Source organism: Heterodontus francisci, chromosome 4 (genome assembly GCF_036365525.1).
Source record: "Heterodontus francisci isolate sHetFra1 chromosome 4, sHetFra1.hap1, whole genome shotgun sequence".
NCBI lineage: Eukaryota > Metazoa > Chordata > Chondrichthyes > Heterodontiformes > Heterodontidae > Heterodontus > Heterodontus francisci.
This window is the reverse complement of record NC_090374.1, coordinates 49,126,278-49,134,420: the sequence shown is the minus strand read 5'-3', so window position 1 is coordinate 49,134,420 and position 8,143 is coordinate 49,126,278. Positions and strand designations below refer to the sequence as shown.

The following is an 8,143-nucleotide window of genomic DNA, read 5'->3' as shown; positions in this document are numbered from 1 at the left end:
CAGTCTACTCAATCTCTCCTCATAGAACAAAGCCCTCATCCCAGGAACCAGTCTAGTGAAGAAGCTTTGTTGCACTCCCTCTGAGGCAAGTTCATGTTTCCCTAGGTAAGGAGATGGACCAAAACTGTACACAGAGCTCCAGATGTGTATGTCAACCTGTCTCTGCTATTTGCAGACGCTAAATAAATTGCTCTGTGTTTCCACTTCCAGCATCTTCTACTTTCTATTTTTCTGCAGGGCTCTGTAACTTGTCACATTTTTTGATACAATTTCCCAGTGTGGAAAGGTACACGATGCCCTGCAGGGCAGGGCCAATGCAGCCAAGGCGCGCGCGCGCGCGCCTGATTTACATCAGCCTCGATATTGCTACGACGTGCTGTGCGTTTGACGTTACGGTAACGCGCGTGTCCGTTGCCTTCGATTGACGCGGTGCAGCGTGCGTATGACGTTACCTCGTTGAAGAAGAGGCGGTGGTGACGTACGGCAAGTAGATACTAAGATGGCGGCGGGTGGTGTTAATGCGAAGTACAGCAGCTTTGCAGCAATTGCTTTTGAGTTTCACGGAACGCGAAATAAATTTGTGAGAACGATGTAGTGGGTGCCGAGTAGTAATGTCATTTATTTGCTTTTTTAGGGTCATGTGAGGCCAGGGTCAATCTTGAGCTTGAGGCGCGGAGACTGGGAGCTGGGCCTGTTAATCGTTGATTTCATGGTAAGCCAGAGGGAGGGGGAAGCGATCTGGGCGCCGGTTCAGGCTCCGACACTGAGCCCCCGCCCTTCCCATAATGTGAGTTGCAGAGGAAAGGAAGAAACTGGAACTGAAGACCTGCAGCTAGTTCGCTCGCAGCTGTAACGGCAGGAAACGGGGGAATGTTCCTTCTATTGGTCCTTGCTTAGACCTGAGCTGAGGTTTAACTGATCGAGTGTTTCTACCCGGAATGTTAACCTGTCTTTCTTCTTATGGGTACTGTGTATTTCTAGCATTTTCTGTCCTTATTTTCAGCATCTGTTTTGGGGGTGGTTATTTACCTGTCTTTTTTTCTTTCTCTTGATGTACATTTCAGGTTCCTGGCATTTATGTATATTATATACTGTGACATGCGAGGGTTTAAAAAAAATCAGTGTGTATGCATGGTAACTCGAATTCATATGCATAACATCATACAACACAAAAGGAGACCATTTAGGCCTTCGTGCCTTCCCCTTTGATAGCAATGCAATTAGTCGCACTCCCTAGGCTACAGAGAGGCAAATTTAACCCGTTTCTCAGTTCTTTGAACTTAAGCAAAAGCAATGACTATGGGATATTTTTTTCTAATAGACAACGTAGAAGTGTTTTTCAGACCTTGAAATTAGTACTTTGAAATGTAAGAGAAAAGAAGGAAAATAATATATGTAGTACCGTTCATGACCTCAGGAAGTCCCAAAGTGCAACATTGTCAAAATATCTTTGAAGTATAATCACTTTTAATGTAGGGAAACATTGTAATCGACTAGTGAACAGAAAGATCCTGCAATCAGTAGTGAGATAAATGACTTTTTTTGGCTGTGTTTGAGAAATAGTTCTTGGCCTAGACAATGGGAGAGTTCTGCTTTTCTCTGGCAAAGAGTGACCTGATAGTAAAGTCGGGGCCTCAGTTTAACTTCTCATCAGAGATGGAACCTCCATTAAAGCAGCACTTGCTCTACTGCACTGAAGTGTCTGTACTGTGCATGAGTCTCTGAAATATGGTTTGAACCCATGGTCTTCTGACTTGAGTTTTGCCACTGAGCCAAGTCTGACACATAACAGTAAAGAAAACCACCACATTTTATACCACAAAACACAAACAAATAGCTTCCATGTGAAAATAAAGTTCTTTGCTTCAAAAATCTGATATTTGTAAAAGCTACAGCAAGGTTGATTTCAGTTTTCAGCAACCATTGCCAGACCTTGCAAGGCTACCATCTGATAAATTCTCATGTCTTATGTAAGAATGTTTTGACTTATTCAAAAAAAACAAAAGGGAATGATGTAGACGTGACTATATTCAACTATGGGTCTCTTTACAACACTGTCCTTTATTGATGCCGTCTATTTGAATGTCTTTAGCATTACTAAGGTTTCTATGGCAAACCTATATCAAAAGTAGCATAAATTTGGTATGAAAATTCTGCTGAAGAGTAATTGTATCAAATGCTATTATTGAGTGCTACTTTTTCTGCTGATTTTTCTGCTGATATTTTGGTCTCTAGTCTTCATTATCATTGTCCTCACTTGCACAATGACCACAAGAGAGGTACAGATAAAGACTACTCAGCCCATCTTAGGTCATCCATCCAGAAGCACCCTAATGTCTTCCATTGTGACATCCTATTGTTTCCTAAATGATTCTGGCATTTTCAATTCCATACAATGTCTGGGAGTATTGATCACTCTTTGTGAATAACTTTATCAATCCTCTTGACCTCCTGTCACAAAAAGAGTAAATTTCTGGATTCAGTGTTTCTGTGCCTCTCAGAGAATGATACAGCATGGAAGGAGGGCATTTGGCCCATCGTGCCAATGCTGGCTCTTTGAGATATCCAATTAATCTCACTTTCCTAGCTCTATATTCAATTAGCTTTTGATACTATTGAATTTACTTCCATCACCCTTTGAGGCAGTGCATTCCAGGTCACAACTCGCTGTATTTATAAAAAAAAAAATTTCCTTATGTGCCTTTGGTTCTGTTGCCAATCACCTTAAATATGTGTCCTCTAGTTATAGATCCTTCTGCCCCTGGGAACAGTTTCTCTTTATCAAAACTGTTCATGATTTTGAGCACCTATCAATTCTCCTCGACCCTTATTGCTTTCAGAAGAACAACCCCAGCCTCTTCAGTCTCTCCACGTAACTAAAGTCCTTTATCCCTGGTACCATTCTAGTAAATCTCCTGTGCATCCTTTCCAAGGCCTTGACATCCTTCCTAATGTGTGGTGCCCAGAATTGAACACACTGCTCCAACTGAGGACTGGTCATTGTTTTATAAAGTGTAACTTTGTTTTTGTACTCTGCTTTTTTAATAGCCACCTCAACTTGTCCTGCCACCTTCAACGATTTTGTACATAGACCCCCCCAAATCTCTCTTCCTGCACCCCCTTAAAATTGGACCATTCAGTTCATATTGCCTGTGCTCATTCTTCCTACCAAAGTTATTTCGCAATTGTTAAATTTCATCAGCCAGTATGTCTGTCATTCTTCAGTCTGTTACTATGCTCTTCCTGTTTACTACATTCTGAGTTTTGTGTCATCTGTGAACTTTGAAATTATGCCCTGTATACCCAAGTCCAGGTCATTAATATACATCTCAAAGAGCCAACTCCTGGGAAGTACCACTGTCTACTTCCCTCCAGTCTGTAAAAGAACCATTCATCACTACTTTCCGTCCCTTAGCCAGTTTTGTATCCACGCTGCCCCTTTAATTTTGCTGACAAATCTATTATGTGGTACTTTGGACTTTCAAATATATATCTATACACAACATCAACTGCACTACATTTACCAACCCTGTCCATTACTTCATCAAAGAACTTGTAAAACACAATTTGCACTTAACAGATCCGTGTCATATAACTCTATAGAATCTCCTCTCAGCTACCTCCTTTCAACAGAGATGCCTGAGGAGATAATTTTAACCTAACCTACTGGAAGGAAAAGGGGCAGGTTTGGGTTGGACATCCATTTTAAACCCTGCTTAATTTGACTTCATAGTTTGTACTTGCGGGTTCTGACTCCCTCTCCTGTATGCTCTGCATTATGCCTTTCAAGTGATCCACTCTAACAGAGTATTGTCGAATAACCTCCCCCAATCAATTTTTGTGACAGATCCTTAATCTCTTTGAAATAGCCCCTTTATTACAATTTATATATTTGGCTCCTTGTGTTTAGTATTTCTGAATATCAAGTCATGGTGAACTTGGACATTGTGTTTGCCATCTCCAAGAGTGCGAAGACTTCCATTTTCCTCTGTTATCTATGTCATATGTGAATACCAGATCAAGATGAGTAATACCTCTTGTAGCTTCTCTGACAAAGTAGCTAATGAAGCAGTCAGGTTTTACCAGTTTATAAGAACAGACGTGTTATGCCGAGTAGCATTGCCACCAATGTTCCTTCTAAGCTGTGTAGCAATCCAAATGTTCCCGTGCAGAAGTCGGCCCCCTTAAGTTACCGCGCTTGCGCAAACAGCAAAAAATTTGAAGGGGCCATGTACTTAAACAAATCGGCCGCGCACTTCAAAAATTAGAGGGTTATATTGATTACCATGGCCACTGACTTGATCAGTATTGGAGCTACAACACTTCAAAGAGAACCCGGATGGATGTCAAGGTGCACCAATAGTTTAAGGTGTAGTCACCGTGTGGGAGCTCTGTGGGCCCAGGATACAAGAGTTCCAAGAACACTGGATGGGTAGGTTTTAGAAACACTGATCTGAGGGTGTTCGCAAGATCTGAGATTAATGGACCAATGCTGGGATAACAGGAACAGGCAAAGGCCATTTAGCCCCTTTAGTCTGTTCCACCATTCAATGAGATCATGCTAATCTGTGACCTAACTCCATATACCTACCTATATCCATTAGTACCTTTAGTTAACAAAAATGATCAATTTCAGTTTAAAATTAACAATCTATCATTTTGTTATTCATTCATAAATTGACATTTGTGGAAGAGTTCCAAGCTTCCACCAATCTGCACATAGAACTGTTTTATAATTTCAATCCTGAATGGATATATTGGCTTTGGAGGGAGTGCAGCATAGATTTACTAGAATACTTGGACTTCAGTGGCCTAGAATTTGCTCTCAGTGCTGAAGGAACAGCACTCTCCATTCATCTTACTGACAGCAGTCCACAGACTTTTCGCAGATTTGTCTTGGCATCTGTTCCACCACAGTGCCCTCTACAGAGGAACAGTGGCATGTGAGAGAAGGGCAGTCTCTTCAACCAACCAAAATGAAGAATTCTCACAGACATTCTGGGCCCACTAGCTGTATGCTTGACTTAACTGGTATCATTCTTGCCTTTGAGTCAAACAGTTTTATGATCAAGCCCCACTTCAGAGTTTTGAACATGAAATCTAGGCAGACATTTCAGAGCGTTACTGAAGAAGAGCTTCATGTTGAGTTTTTTCAGATAGGGCATTAATCGAGGCTCCATCTGCCTGTTCAGGTGGAAATAAAATATCACATTGCATTATTTAAAGAATAGCAGGGAGTTCTGGCTTTCTTGATCAATATTGTTCTCTCAACCAACACAGCTAAAAACAGATTACCTGGGCATTCATCTCATTTGTTGTTTGTGTGACTTGGCCGTACACAAATTGCCTGCATCAAATGCGTCTGCACTTCATGACTAATTGACTGGAGAGCGCTTTGGGATGTCATGTGATAAGACACTATATAAGTACAGCTTTGTCATAATCATAATGACACTTGTCTGCCCATTCTGCTAGCCTATCTAATTCCTGGTGCAGTCAATTGGTATCATCCTCACTGTCTGCCAAGCCTCCAAGTTTGGTATCATCGGCAAATTTTGGAATTTTACTCTATATTGTGGAACATCGCAATCTACCATCTTCCAGTCTGAAAAGTAACCATTTACCACAGCTCGCTGTTTTCTGTCGTTAAATCAATTTTTTTTATCCAAGCTGACACTGACCCTCCTATTCCATGAGCCTCACTTTTGGTAACCAGCCTTTTATGTGTCACTTGGTCAAAGGCTTCCTTAAAATCCCTATAGACAATATCAATTGCTTTCCCTTCATCAACCTTCTCTGTTACTTCATTAGATTACTGAATTAGAGTAGTCAAGCACAGTCTGCCTTTTACAAATCCGTGCTGGCTCACCCTAATTAACTCAAACCTTTCCAAGTGCCTGTTGATTATTGTTTCTAAAACCTCACCCACCAGTTCAATTCTGGGTACTGCCTGTGTAGAGTTTGCAAGTTCTCCCTGTGTCTGCGTGGGTTTCCTCCCACATGCCAAAGACTTGCAGGTTGATAGGTTAATTGGCCATTATAAATTGCCCCTAGTATAGGTAGGTGGTAGGGAAATATAGGGACAGGTGGGGATGTGGTAGGAATATGGGATTAGTGTAGGATTAGTATAAATGGGTGGTTGATGGTCGGCACAGGCTTGGTGGGCCGAAGGGCCTGTTTCAGTGCTGTATCTCTAAACTAAACTAAACTGACGTTAAACTGACTGGCCTGTAGTTGCTAGGAATGTCCTTGCACCCTTTCTTGAATAAGGGTATCACATTTGCCACTCTCCAATCCTCTGGCACCTCCCCTGTAGCTAGGGAGCGTTGGAAGAATATGGCAAGCCCTTCCATTATAGCACTTTCACTTTATCATCCTGGGTTGCAAGCCATCCGAATCAGGTGACTTATCCACTCTAAGTATAGCCAGCCTTTTCAGTACGTCCATTATCTCTACGATCTCCACTTCTGATATTTTTTTCAGCATCCTTTTCCTGAGTGAAAAACAATACAAAATACTCATTAAGTATTCTAGCCTTGCCCTGAGCCTCTAAGCATATATCACCCTCTTTGTCCCTAATGGGCTCCCTCCTACCTCTTACAACCCTCTTACTATTGACATGCTGGTAGAAGATTTTTGGGTTCTCTTATGTTAACTGCCATTCTATTCTCATATTCTCTCTTTGCCAGTCGTATTTTCCTCTTCACTTCACCCCTCAACTTATTGTATTTGGCCTAGTTCTCACTTGAATTCACCTGACATACATCATACACCTTTTTGTTTCATCATAATCTCTCGCTCCCTTGTCATCCAACGAGCCCTGGCTTTGGTTCCTTATTTTTGCCCTTGTTGGAATCTACCTGAAACATCTCCACCTTAAAAGATTACCCATTGCTCCATTACAGTTTTTGCTGTTAGTCTTTGGTTGCATTTTACTCTGGTGAGATCCCCTCTCATCCCATTGAAGTTAGCCCTCTTCCATTATATAAGTTCTACATTAGATTGTTCCTTGCTCTTCTCTTCTCCATTGCTAATCTAAACCTTATGATACAATGATTGTTCTTACTCAAGTGTTCCTCTACAGATACTTGGTTCACCTCATTCCCCAGCACCAGATCTAGCAATGTCTACTTCCTAGTTGGACCAAGAACATACTGGTCAAGGAAGTTCACCTGAATACATTTCATAAATTAATCCCCTTTCCCTTTACTCTAAGATTATCCCAATTGATATTTGGTTAAAGTCCCTGAACATCACCACTGTATAGTTCTTGCATATCTCTGTGATTTCCCTGCAGATTTGCTCCTCTATATATATCTCTCACTATTTGGATCCCTTTTAAATATCCCCAGTTGCATTAGCACCCGCTTTTTGCTTCTTGTTCTAACCAAATGGATTCTGTCTTTGCCTCTTCAAGGACATCCTCTCCTTCCAGCACTACAATGTCTTCCCTAATCAGTACTGCCAGCCCATCTTTTTTCTTTCCCTATCTTTTCTGAACACTTTGTATCCTTGAATATTAAGTGCCCAGTCTTCATTTTTAAGTCACGTTTCTGTTTTTGCCACCACATCATATTCCCACATGGCTATTTGTGCTTGTGGTTCATCAGTCTTATTCACCACACTTTGTGCGTTTATTTACATGCATTGTAAACCTGTCTTAATATTCCTCATAGTCCTCCTTTGTTTGATCCAAACTAATATGGTGCTATTTCCTTCTCAAGTACTATCCAACACTTTCCTTTATGCACCTTATTCCTCTTTTCTACTTTTATGCTGGTGCTCTTTCCCCTGCCAATTTAGTTTAAACCTTCCCTCATCACAGTGAACCTGCCAGTGAGGACATTTGTCCCAGTCCAGTTGTTTGTCCTTGCGCTATTTACAACAACTTAATATTTACATAGTAGTCCCTTGTAGAAAACAACAACTGCTTTACAGAAAAACTGAATACTGAGCAGGAGATGCAAAGAGAAAAGGAAAATGAATCAAGACAGAGAGGCAGGAAAAGTCACAGAAGGATTTTAGCAGGCTTTTGAAATGCACACATTTTGAGAGTGAATTCCCAAGGACAGCAATATAATGGGTGAAATGACAAGTGCCAGTTGTGAAGCAGAGAGAAATGAGTTAGCTTGTGCCCCAAGTT

The 8,143-nt window shown here is 41.2% G+C and overlaps 1 protein-coding gene across 3 annotated transcripts in view; it reads left to right on the top strand.

The window, feature by feature from the left end:
- The first annotated feature begins 454 nt into the window (after positions 1–454).
- Positions 455–8,143, top strand: part of aggf1 (angiogenic factor with G patch and FHA domains 1) — a 110,221-nt gene continuing 102,532 nt past the window's right edge. The window contains exons 1-2 of one of the 3 annotated variants that reach the window (XM_068029487.1): positions 455–525; positions 635–712. The gene's annotated coding sequence lies outside the window, so the exon portion shown is untranslated. Of the gene's footprint in view, positions 713–8,143 lie in introns of all 3 variants that reach the window. The other 2 variants (XM_068029489.1, XM_068029488.1) reach the window with 2 other exon arrangements.